The sequence below is a fragment of the Uranotaenia lowii genome, chromosome 1 (genome assembly GCF_029784155.1).
Source record: "Uranotaenia lowii strain MFRU-FL chromosome 1, ASM2978415v1, whole genome shotgun sequence".
Lineage (NCBI taxonomy): Eukaryota > Metazoa > Arthropoda > Insecta > Diptera > Culicidae > Uranotaenia > Uranotaenia lowii.
This window is the reverse complement of record NC_073691.1, coordinates 163,732,014-163,745,558: the sequence shown is the minus strand read 5'-3', so window position 1 is coordinate 163,745,558 and position 13,545 is coordinate 163,732,014. Positions and strand designations below refer to the sequence as shown.

Sequence of the window (13,545 nt, the reverse complement as noted above, 5' to 3'; positions counted from 1 at the left end):
AGCAATGGAAAACTCTCAACTTTTTTCAGAAAAAGTTTTCTAAAATGTTGATTATGGGTATAATTGATCCCCTAGAGTTGGGTACAAATGATCCCCCTTAAAAACGGCAGATTATTTTTCTGAATTGATCGTTATGATTGCTGATCACGAAATTACTAATATTTATCCAAATACTAATATTTATCAAACAATCGTCTGAAGAAAAGAGCAAAAATAATTAATTTTCTCTTAATTATAAAAAATATCGCCTTAGAGTATGCAATATAATTAGCGTTAAGACAAAGTTATAGAATTTTCTTCTTATGTCTGCTATAAATTGTGGAATGAGAACAAACATGACCGAAATAGTCAATTAACATTCTAATTAGGGGTTTTGTTTGATTTTTATACAAGGATTAGGGCTTCCTGAATAAAAGATCAAGTCTCCTTCAATAGGGGATCAAGTCTCCCCTAACTTCAGAAAAATCGCAATTTTTTTACTCCCACGAAAATGCTTCTAGTTCATCAACGGGTTCAAGTATCGTTCTAATTTTTGGAGCATAGGAACTTGAAGTTACAAGCTGTCGGAAAATTTCAAAGACGGCGAGTTGCTAAATTTTTGCAAAAAGATATGGTGAAAATAAGAAAAGGGGATCAAGTATCCCCACTCTCCCCTATATCATGTTGCAGTGCGCTCATTTCTGATCAAGATGATTTAAAGGTCATAAAAGCTTACTTGGTGGTGCTCAATAATTATAATATTTTCGTTGTTTGAGAACCTAGCTGGTTATTATTTAATATTTCTGTAAATAAGAAAAGGATATTTCTTTTTTGGTGAAAAATTAATACTATAGGTAGTACGAAACAAGTCCTTATGAAAATTTGTTTAAGAAAATACATACTTAGGGGAGATGAGGGCATAACGAGCACCCGAGGCATAATGAAAAGTCCATTTTTCTACATAAGTACGTATTTTCTTAAACAAATTTTCATGAGGACTTGTTTCGTACTACCTATAGTATTAATTTTTCACCAAAAAAGAAATATCCTTTTCATATTTACAGAAATATTAAATAATAACCAGCTAGGTTTTCAAGTGACGAAAATATTATAATTTTTGAGCACCACCAAATAAGCTTTTATGACCTTTAAATCATCTTGATCTGAAATGTACGCACTGCAACATGATCTACACATTGTTTCTCAATTTTCAACATCATAAAATTTTTGATTTTTCACTTTAATCAATTGTAAAACGCGTTTTTACTTTAATTTGTTCACTAGAGGCGAACAGAGCACTTTCAATGAAGGCATATTGAGCGTTTTTTGCCGGGGATTCTAGCAGCGAATTCAACTCGATGAAGTCAACTGAATAATAGAGCTACAGCTTGACTTGTATCGTCTGACGATTTGGCCTATTGGTAAGATGTCGGAGAGGTAATCAGTAGACTCGAGTTCGATTCCTGTTCGAGGGGATTTTTTTTTGCACACGATTGATTTTTTTTATTGTTACATTATACGGCTAAAAGCATCAAAGCATCATCCGTCAAACAAAACACCAGAAACATAATGTATGAACATGTGTTAATTCTTTGAATTCTACAAACAGACCTAGATTATTTTGTTTTTGCTTTGTTTGATGAATCTACGCCTCACCGTTTAGTGCAATTATGATCATAAATGATAAATGAAGAAAAAAAAAATCACCTCCACCAGGAATCGAACTCGAGCCTACTGATTATCTCTCCGACATCTAACCAATAGGCCAAATCGTCAGACGATACAAGTTGAGCTGTAGCTCTATTACTCAATTGACTTCATCGAGTCGAATTCGCTGCTAGATTCCCCGGCAGAAAATGCTCATTATGCCTTCATTAATGTTGCTCAAACTGCCTCGGGGGGTTTCTCATTATGCCTCTACAGTGACTGGTTTTCAGCTTTCGGCAAAATTTTTTAAAATGCATCTTTAAACGTTTTTATCTACTTTTTCAAGTTTCATATAATTAGACAATAGACAATTTGAGTGTCGGAACACGAAACAATGATGTTATTCACATATTACAGCTGTTCTCTATGGTTAAATAAGCATTTTTCTTAAGGTGCCCATTATGCCCTCATCTCCCCTATGTAAAAAAAAACGAGTGCCCATTATGCCCTGGGTGCTCGTTATGCCCTTATCTCCCCTATCAGACTGGACTAAAATGCATCTAAATGCAAATCTAATGATTCACCTTTTAAATAACGTTTCCGTTAACTGGAATATAATTGTTTTGCATCAAGTGTTTATTAATATAAAAAATTTCATCCATCCAAACGATATTTTTTATGATTTCAGCTAGTAGAATTTTTGTTGTGTTTTTTGCCCCTAAATGTATGCAGTGCACTAATGATTTTTATTTGAAAACATTTTTGACAAAAAATGTGGAATTTAATTCAAACGCAACCAATAATTACTGCGATTGTTGCTTTAAATATACGTAATGACATCTCAAATGTATCAAAAACTATAAAATTTTAAACGTCTTAATCTTTAATAAAAAATAAAGTTTGTTTTTCTTGGTAGGGTGAAAATCGCAAGGTTTCAAATTTTAAAATAACTGGTGAAATCAATAATTTTTCTGACTACGTCAATTTCCCATCAACCTTAAAACTTTTTATGTACAAGCAGTTTATCAGTTATCTATAGAAATTAAGTTTTTAGAAGCCATTGAAGTTGTGAATTCTTGCATGATGCCCCAGTTGACGGTATACAGATCTTTCGGTAAAATTAACTAAAAATTATTAAAAAAAATCGTAAAAAAAATGGCAAACTTTCTGTAATAATGTCTAGTATTCCGATGAATCCTACCGATTGTTGACAATTCGGTAATTTTTTAACGATAAGTATTGAAACATGTCGGTATTGAAAAAAAAGATTACGGACTTTTGACGAATTTGACGAATTTCACATGTTGAGAATTCGGTAAAATAACTACCGAGCACATTGATTCGCGTTTGCAGGATGTGGAAAATTCTTCCTACTGTACCGACTCTCAGAATGAAATTTGTCGAAATTCAGCAAAGTTTCTTTTGTTTATCGATTTTCTTAAAAAAATATTTAAAAGTAATTTAACTCAACAGTCATGATTCAGGTCAAGGCTTCCTCAAGCTAGGAAGCATTATTGCATAAAAAAAACGATGTTGGGGATTCACCACCATTTTTGTAAGAATATTCTATTACCAATCACCGCGAGCAGCCGAGCCTTGTCGCTTCCAGACTTTGTCGGAATCTGAATATCGCTAGCAAGCGGCAGTTAATGACGAACCGGGCCCGCGTCCAAACGTCTCCCGAAGTAATGCCCCAAGAAAAGTATCATTATCAGGGCCATTTGTTTCCAACCCAATCGTCTTAGCTCATTAGATAAACAAGTTCGGGCAAGTGTGTAATGGAATGGGAAAAAATAATTCTAAAGCGATGAAAATAACGATTCCAATCGATGGAAATTGCAGCAACTAAGCGGAATCGTTCCAATTAAAATCCGGTAGCCGGTCGCTGAAAGTCATTGAGATGTGTTGTAAAAAAAGAAAACCGTCCCGGCCCAAAGTGGCGTCATTGAGAGGATTCGTCTTGCACTAGCTTTTTGTCTTCAGTCATTTCCCACGATTTTTCCGGTGCTAGAATCTGGATGAAGAAGGCCGAAAAAAAAGTAGCAGCCGGAAAATGTCAAGTGCCGTGTTTTATGCTTCTTGGTTCGTTCTCAATGGGATCCCTCGAAGAAAATCCGGACCAATAGTAAACGACAGAGTGTTAAGTGCGAATTAATGACGTTGGATATTTCCGGCGATGAGCACCCAAATTAAAAGGGGAACCTTGGGGCAATATTCATTTTTTTATCCTGCTGCTTTTGAGTTTTCGTCCATTTGAGGCATTTCTGTGGGCTTAAAAAAGAGGGAAAAAACGTCAATAATTAAACAATTTGGGAGGAATGAAACGGATCAGTGTGAGCTTGCGACGAAAAAGTGCTTCCGGTTAAAACCACGTCACACGGTACGGATTCGCAAAGCTTAATCCTGTAATCGGTGATAAACGTCGGTCAAAAAAAGACTAGATATTTTCTAGAGGAAGAGGTGAATGTTCCTGGCACATTATTATTTGCACAGCTCACCCAGGATTATCTAGTTGATAATCCTGTGTGAGCTGTAATGTGACAAAAAATTTACCTCTTCCTTTCTGATTATAATTTAATTTTTACCTTTTTCCGCACTTTCGACCTGGTTTCTGTTCCAGTTGTTTTTTTTAATCTGTTCATTACCAAGCTTTCACAATTTGTTTGATATAAATTAACGGATAAAAATTTCCGAAAGATCGGTTTTACAAATGCCAATGGATGAATTTCCAACAGATTATTTGGAAAATTAGACCGGTGTTTTGACCTTCGCAGATTAATCCGGGAAGCTTACTCCGCATACTGAATAATTGGCAAATAAAAAACGGTATCATAAGTTATCGGTGACTGTGTGTGCGCCCTTTGAAAGAGTGTTAACACTTGCTCCGAACAAATCGTTAAGAAGTGCAAAGTAGGGCGCGAAATTCCATGAGAACCCCTTTTTGATCGGCACATACCTACATTTCTTCGATTCGGTGACGGAAACAATCATACCAGAGGCTTATCAATTTTCTTATCAACGAGCAAAGGAAAAATGTGATTCACCAAAGTTAATGGTGCATCAAAAGACGTTCAGTTGGTAAGTAAACATTAAGAGCATCGGCGCTAACTTAATAGTCAAGTAGATATGTAGTAATATCCAGCCCGAACATAATGGCTGTGTCATTTGACTTGACACTTCCTAGAAATGTTGACGCCTTTTTTCAATTCATAGAAAATGGTTTGATAGTTTTCTGACACAACTCAATGAGACCAGATTATTGGACTTTTATTTATTTTCACAATCTTTTGCAGCCAGGGAATCAAAAAATCGTTGTCCTCCGATATTTGTAATTTTCCGATCCAAACCCCCGTGAGAGAAATTTTCATCCGCAAGAACACTGTAGGGGAGAGACGGGCTAAATGCACCTACAAAGGAGAATAGGCATTTTCTCCCAAATTCCAATAGATGGGAGTCTGAGAGCTATTCAGCAAACAATTTTTTGGCCATATTCTTATGTTGTTTTGGGGGCAATATACATACAAAAATTTCATATCTTTCTTAAGCGACGAAAACTAAATATACTTATTGGTCGTTATCCGACACCTTCTTCGTACCTTTCGGAAGAATGTAAGAGAGCGCGAGATTTTACTCTCAAAGCCTTCAAATCGTTGCCAGCGACCATATTTTCCAGTTCTCTCATTGGTCAGTATATCTTCACTCCCATCTGATGTTTAGCCATCTTGATGCACTGCTGGTTGCAGAGAGCCGGGCTGTAGAAAAATCATTTCAAAATTTACCTGCATGGTGGACTTTCTCTCATATCCGATTTAAACTGACTTCAGACGACATTTTATACGATCTTTTCACTACGCAGTTGGAATTGCGATTCGCAACACCATTGTAAATATGTACATGTACATGAGCGAAAATCTGTTTTATATATTATCGTGCAATTCAGCTGTTAAAATGTTTTACAGTTTTTGCCAAAATGATTTTATAATAAAAATAGTCAAATAGCTTATTTTCAAAACCTGACGGGCTAAATGCGCATAATAATGTTTTAGCTATATTTCAGTTCCACTTGCAATATTTTCGTGTAATAGAAATTGGTATTAAGCATACGTCAAACCAGAAATTTCGGTGAAACTTCAGATATCACTAGTTGTTTCGCATAAAACATAGTCCGGGATGCGATGTTGCCATATTTCATGGTAAATCTTGTCCATATAATATTTTCATCAGTTCAGTATAAAACTGTTCTATTTTTACTTTAATATTGTTATAAAAGCGTAGATTTAATGTTTAAAATATAAAAAGTCAAAAACAATTATGAGGATAATCATTCAAAACCTGTCTCTTATTCCAATATCTTTTCATTTATAACGTAAAGAGCGAACACGAAATTATTGCGACACATTCAAAAGGGCATAACTTTTTTCCCGTTGGGTAAAAATCAACAAATTTTGCACACTTTTTCATTGCTTTGTATTGTTTGCACGCAGGCAAACTCGAAGTCGTGTTTTTCGATATAACGAGAATGGAGGTGAACCAACGCGAGTCGAGAGAACAAATTCTTTCCAAACACCTGGAATTTCCTGACCTGTCACACCGACAGTTGTTGAACATTCTACATTCAACCGTCTCCAGAGTATTGAAGAGGTTCCAGGAGCTGTTGACCACGGCAAAGGAGCTGGAAAAAAACCGGGTCCGAAGATCAAAAAGACAGAGGGAAAGGTGAAGCGAATGATTAAAGTGAATCCCAACGTCTCAAGCCGTGATTTGGCTAAAAAAATCGGAATATCGCAGAGCTACGTCCACAATGCAAAGAAGAGTGCTTGACGACATACATACAAGGTACAGAACTTCCCAAACCGCGATAAGCGGCAACAAACAACGGCTGAAACTTGGGCACCGAAGCTCTACGAGAAGATGATGGCGAAATATAGATACTGTGTGATGGACGACGAAACGTATATAAAAGCCGATTTAAAGCAAATTCCGAGGTTGAAGTTTTTCACGTCAAGAGCAAGCTTCCAAATATCTCGTTTGGCAGGCCATCTGCTCTTGCGGACTGTGTAGTGAGCCTTTCGTGACAACGAGCACGGTAAATGACAATATCTACAAATCCGAGAGCCTCGAGAAGCACCTTTTGCCGTTCTTGCAGCAGCACGACGAAGCTCCTTGGTTGGCAAAGGAATTTTGGCAAAATTTGGCATCATGCAACAATTCTTCAAGTGACCTAGGCAATTCTGCCCATTTTGTTCCAAAGGACATGATCTCGCAAAATTGTCTGGAGCTGCGCCCGGTGGAGTTGTACTGGGCAATAATTAAGCGGGAACTTCGGAAGAGCAAGAAGACAGTCAAAGACGAGAAGGACATGTTAAAAAATTGAAAAAACTGAGAAACTGGTACCGGATGACACTGAGAAGACTTTGATGGAGGGCATCAAGTGAAAATGCGTTCAATTTTACTTTCAAAGTTCCATCGATTAACTTTTGTTTTGATTTTTGTAGTAAATATATGTATTAAGCTTCTCTAAAATTTTGATTTGATGCTAAACATTTAAAAAAAAATGGCATGCCATTTTCGGTGACTTTGCTGTCTTTGTTGCTTGTTTGCCTGTCCTTTCTAGACTGATTTTATGGTTATACATTTGATTTAACATAGTTGTTGATCAGCCTAATAAGCTCTACAATCATGGATCTTCTTAAAGTTTCGTTTGATTCAATTAGTTTACATTTTAGAGTACAAATCATTTTCACTTTTAGTGAGTTGTTGGTTTTTAATAGGAAAAATAATTTGATAACCTACCTAACTTATAATACATTTGATAACCTAAGGGGAAACCATTCTACTGTAGTGCCATTCATGGAAATTTTACAATCTTCAGTAGGGACAAGTTTATGAGACAGTAGACTGAGTCGATTTAGTGTCATTTTTGAATTTCTCAAACCCTGGGGTCTTAAAAACTTCGTTTTGGTCCAAAACTCATCCATGATTTTTTGCAGAATTTTAAAGTAACGTTTACATGAGTAAATTTGAACTTTAAGGTTTGTATGGGAAAATTGGATATTTTGTACTGAAAAATCAACATCATTTTTGTTTCTTCTGTGGAACCGAGCCTGCTAATGGTTTTTGTGCCAATTTATAAATTTCTTTGAGGAAATTTCCCGCTGAACAACTTTGCCCAATATCATAACTTCGTATCTTTTTAGACAAAAAAGTCATTAGCTCTTTAACAGGTGTGTGTCTTTTTGGATTGATAAACCATGAATTAAATTGACACCACTGCTGGGTGCCTAGCGAAGTATTGCAAGACCACTTTTCACGCCATACTTCGTGGGGCACAAGCAGTGATGTCAATTGAATTAATGGTTTATCAATCCAAAAAGACAATCACCAGTTAAACAGCTAATAACTTTTTAGTCTCAAAAGATACGAAGTTATGATTTCCTGTAAAAAATTTATCCGGAAAATTTCCTGTAAAAAATTTATTAATTGGCACAAAAACCATTAGCAGGCTAGGTTCCACAGAAGAAACAAAAATGATGTTGATTTTTCAGTACAAAATATCTAATTTTCCCATACAAACCTAAAAGTTCAAATTTACTCATGTAAACGTTACTTAAAAATTCTGCAAAAAATCATGGATGAGTTTTGGACCAGAACGAAGCTTTTAAGACCTCAGGGTTTGAGAAATTCAAAAATGACCCCAAATCGACTCAGTCTAATGAGACAGGGAATGGGGGAATAGTATGACTTGGGTTTTTGCCGCATTTATGCAGAACTTCCAACTAGTAAAGTAACTTGCTAAGACATCCAAGCTTCGCTGTAGCTTATTTTTACCCTACCATTGTGGACGACTGCAGTATCATCAGCGAACAGCGACAGAGATCCGTTTTCAGGGATTGAGGGTATATCTGAGGTAAACAGGTTAAATAAGAGAGGGCCTAGTATACTACCCTGAGGAACACCGGCAGGAATAGCTTGAGCATCGGAAATATTTCCGTTAAGTGAAACTCGAAAGGTCCTTTCCGATAGATAGTTTTGTATGATTTTTACTAAATAGTTGGGAAGATTGTACTGGTGCAGTTTATAAATGAGTCCATCATGCCATACGTTATCAAATGCCTTTTCTATGTCAAGCAAGGCCATGGCAGAGGTTTTAGAGACTGATTTGTTTCTTTTGAGGATGTTGGAGACACGTGTCAATTGGTGAACAGTAGAGCGGCCATTTCGGAAACCGAATTGCTCTTCAAGTAGCACATTTTTCTCATGAGCGGATGCTAGAATTGATTGCCTTCTCAAATAATTTGGATAATCCTGAGAGAAGGCTGATGGGGCGATAACTTTTGGGAGAGTATGGGTCTTTTCCAGCTTTCTGGATAGGAATAACCTTTGCTGATTTCCAGTGCGAGGGGAAGCTAAGGCGTAAGGCGGATGCATTGATTGAAAATCGTTGCCAGATGGTCAAAGAACCTTAGACTTAACTGCTTAAGTTCTAAATTCAATATGTTGTCGAATCCAGGAGCTTTCATGTTTTTAGATGATTTGATGTAACCGAACAATACGTCAGCTGTGATTTTCCAGTTGTTCAGAGAAGTCATTTTGGATTCGGTGACTGTTATTTATGAATTCATTAACGGCAGTTGTATATGGACTTGTAATGTTGTGCCCGAGATTGTGGGAGCTTACAAAGTGTCGACCTATCTCAGCAGCCTTCTCAGCAGGAGTTATGAGGCGATCTGTGGAGCTATTGTTATCGAGAGGAATCAGGGGGGGGGGGGGGGGGGATGGGTCTTGGTTTAGTTTTTAAAGTTTTGGCTAGTTTCCAAAATGGCCTTCCATAATCTGGGAGAGAGCGGATCTTGTTAGAAAAATCATTATTCCTTATATCCACAAGTCTCATCTTGATTATTTTTGTGTATCGATTGATATGGCTTTTAAGGAAAGACAGACCAGTACGCTGATACTGCGGATGATGTCTGCGGATGATGTTACGGGTACGAATAAGAGCTTTAGTGAGTCTATCGATAGTTAGAGTGTTGCTTACCTGGCGGACCTTAGGCACATGCTGCTCCCGGGCTTGAGTTATCGCGTCCTCGATGTTCCGGAGATGCTGATCGATGTCTTGAATTGTCTCCGGGTAGTCTCCAAAGTTAACGCGTGCATCCACAACGCTATGGAACTGCTCCCAGTTGACACGATGATAATTACGCCGAGTGATGAGATGCCGATTGACCGTGGATCCAACTTCAACCAACACTGGATAGTAATCCGAGCTCAGTTCTTGGAATACGAGAGGTCTCGAGTTGTTGTTGGTCAGGTTCGTAATGAAAAAATCAATGGTAGCATGTGCCCCAGATCGGTTCAGACGGGTTGGGGTATCCGAATTCAAGATAGTATAAAAGCCTTCTTCGTGATCTTTCTGGAGGATGCTTCCATTGAGATTTCTTCGAGTGTTACCCCAAGCTTGATGTTTTGCATTGAGGTCACCGGCAATGATGAACTGTCCCCGATATCTGGTCAATTTGATGATGTCTCGCCCAAGAGCCGCTGCAGATCCATCACGGTTGTTGGTTTGTTTGGGACAGTATGCTGCGATTATATTTATAATTCCTTCAGTTGTTTCGACCTCCGCTCCTACAGCCTCGATGATTTCCGTACGTAAACTTGGTAGTAGGCGGCAGTTTATGTTGTTACGCAGTGCGATTGCTACTCCTCCTCCTACTCATTGAGTACGATCGAGCCTTATGAAACGGAAATCTGGGATGAACACGTTGATATCTGGGCGAAGATGAGTTTCTGTCAGGATAGCAATGTCAAAACTACAACTTTCCAGGAAGTTGGCAAGTTCGATGGTTTTTTTTCCGGAGGGAACAAGCGTTCCAATTAAGAATCTTTATTGAGTTAGGGCCCATATTTGTTGAGGAAGTTAAGAAGTACCATCGTGGTTGCATCGAGTTGCTGTTGCTTTGTACGGCATTGGCGTAATTGCTGGTGCATGTCTTTGACAAACTCCATCATTTGGTCCGGCGAGAATAGAGTGTCATCATCTGACGGAAGAGCGACGAGGTTAGAACCGGGTTTTCTCCAACCTGGTGGAGCAGTGAGTTGGACTGAATGGGCAGCGGCGGCTGTTGCAAATCAGTGTTGTACAGTGGCAGGTTGCGGCACATTTTCCTTGCGTTGATTCAGCGGAAGTGGAGGTAAGTTTGGAACATTAGTATAGAGTAGCGGAAAATGTTCCATAGAAGTTGGAGGGGGTAGTCGTTGTTTACGATGATTCCTGTTAGAAGCCTGTTTGCGTATTTCAATGAATTCGGTTCGCTTGGGGCATGCTCGATCGTTGCCTTCATGATTAGCCCCACAATTTGCACACTTGGGTTCCGGATTCTCTTCAATTTGATTGCACTTTTCAGTCAGGTGTTGTTCAGCACATTTACTGCACCGCGCTTGCATATAGCAATTTCTTGTCCCATGACCAAATGCTAAACATTTGCCACACTGTGTCACGTCACGTTTTTTCGACCGGTAGCGCTCCCATTCAACAATTATGTTGAAAAGAGCCCTAACCTTTCGGAGATTCTCCAGAGACACAGACCCTTTCTCAAGGTGAACCAAAAAGAGTTTGTTCCGCCCGATAGGAAAAACATTCAGTGGTTTGAGTTTTGAAGCTTTCAGCTCCGACATTATGTCCACCGGGCTGAATTCCGGAAGACCACGTAAAATAGCTTTCATCGGCTTATTTCCAGGAGAATCATGAGTATAAAACTCTAGATTTTTGTCTTGCAGGAACTGTTTGGTTTCATTGTAATCCGACTCGGAGGAACAAATTATCTTTGTTCTCGTACTGCAGAGCTTGAAGAGAGGGAAAATTTGCTTCACCGTGAGCTCGTTCCTGAGGGCATTTATTTCTTTGGAAGTCGAAAATAATGGGGGCACTTTCGATTTCTTTTGCACATCTTGAACTGGAAGCGCAGCAAAACTGTTGTTTGCCAGTAACCTGGCATGATGATCCGACGGTGCATCTTCTTCACACCTAGGTCGCTTGGAACAACTGGCTTGTTGATTAGCGGCAGATGTTCCCGCTTTTATGTTGCACGTCATAGCAACAGCACTTGGTAACGGTGTGTTAGCAGCAATCCTCTTTATGCCAGTTTTCTGGCGCGCCACCTCAAGCAGGTGACCAAGCGCCGGAGATAACGCACGAGATGGATACGCAATCGCGAGAAAAAAATCACTCTACTTTTTAAAACTTAACGATTAGAATATCACGATCCGAACTATCTGACGGTTGGATACAGAATGAAACATGAGAATCTTGCTATTGAGAGATCCCAATATTTATACCCTCGTTTACCTTGCTCTCGCCACTCATGGATTGCTATGACGTGGGATTATCTTCCATCAGGATACCACATCTTGTACTTAAATACTCTTTCGAATTTGTTACCATATGCTAGAATAGCACTCGAGATAGGAGCGCTAATGTGGTCTAGTGGATAGGCTGGCGCGAGTCTGGTAACCCAGGCGTACTGGGTTCGATTCCCGGTATCGGCAATAAAAACTTTTGGGTTCGAATCCCATAAGGTTGCCGACAGGTAAGATGTGTTTCATTGTATAGATAATCATATATTTCAGAGGGAATGCATCTGCGGATAATCTGAAGAGACTTTTGCAAGCGGAGTGGATTGCCAACCATTGTAGGTCTCTGAAGGTTGGATGACTTCCCTCGACGAACCCATCGGCCGTGGAAGCCTGAGAAGCAATTCGAAGGCCAAGCCACACAGACATAGGCTGGACCTTGCTACCGATGGGGGAACCATACATACATACATACATATGCTAGAATAGCATTCAAGATATTAAAAAAAATGTATGGGAGCTCCCCTTCCCCCTTCCTTTAGAATCAGTGAAAGGAGGAAGAAGCCTTAAACAATAATCGATTTTTTTCATTCAAATACGTACGGCTATTAAATTCCAATAATAGGTTCTCGAGTGATCCAAAATGATGAAATGAAAACCTTCCTCCTCCTTTCCTCTTCCCTTTGGAGAGAGGGAGGTATCTCGAAACATAAAAAAAAATTGCTCGTACTCAGATATAATTCCATGATAAATTTGGTTTGTTTTGCTCGAAAAGTTCTCGAGTAATTCCAAAAATGGAGACCCCTTTAACTCTTTTTTTTTCTTTCCAGTGGAAGGACCTCAAACATCGTAGAAACTTGACTCGTAGCCTTATACCTTCTTATGTGAAATTTGGATTCATTTGCATGATTAGTTATCGAATAATGCATTAAGTTGTATGGAAGACCCCCTTTCCCCTTTTGTATCTCCCCAATCGAAGAGGGTGGAGTCCCAAATAATCATAGAAACATTTCTTGTACCCAAATAACCACCCATATCAAATTTGGTTCCATTTGCTTGATTAGTTCTCGAAATTTGTAAAAAAAAATGTCAGGAGGCCCCTCTCCCTTTTCTATCTCCACACTGTAAGAAGGGAGGTGTCCCAAACCATCTTTAAAATATTCTTCCTATTCATATTCACTTGCATGCCAAATTTGATTCCGTTGGCTTGATTAGTTCTCGAATTGTGCGAAAAATTGTATGGGAGCTCCCCTCCTCTCTTCCTTTTTTTCCCATTGGAAGGAGGGAGAGGACGGAAGTATCAAACTATTTTAGGAACATTTATTGTAATCAAATACACTCCCATACCAAATTTGGTACCATTTGCATGATCAGTTCTCGAGTTGTATAGACTTTTTACTTTTATATGAGAGACCCCTCTCACCTTCCAGAGAGCGGGAGGGATCCCAAACTATTATAGGAACCGTCCCCGGCCTCCTGACAAGTTTCACGCCAGTCGGTTCAGTAGTCGCAGACAGACAGACGGAAATTCATTTTTATATACATATATAGATTGGATTGTGAAAATTT

General features: G+C 38.7%; 2 protein-coding genes across 12 annotated transcripts in view; one reads left to right on the top strand and one right to left on the bottom strand.

Moving 5' to 3' along the window:
- LOC129747605 (uncharacterized) overlaps positions 1-13,545 on the bottom strand; it is a 166,815-nt gene that overhangs the window by 40,634 nt on the left and 112,636 nt on the right. The window lies entirely within an intron of this gene.
- Positions 3,280-13,545, top strand: part of LOC129749977 (glucose-dependent insulinotropic receptor-like) — a 44,070-nt gene continuing 33,804 nt past the window's right edge. Inside the window, exons 1-2 of one of the 8 annotated variants that reach the window (XM_055749812.1) lie at positions 3,280-3,311; positions 4,401-4,704. The gene's annotated coding sequence lies outside the window, so the exon portion shown is untranslated. Of the gene's footprint in view, positions 4,048-4,323; positions 4,705-13,545 lie in introns of all 8 variants that reach the window. The other 7 variants (XM_055749223.1, XM_055748680.1, XM_055748161.1 and 4 more) reach the window with 7 other exon arrangements.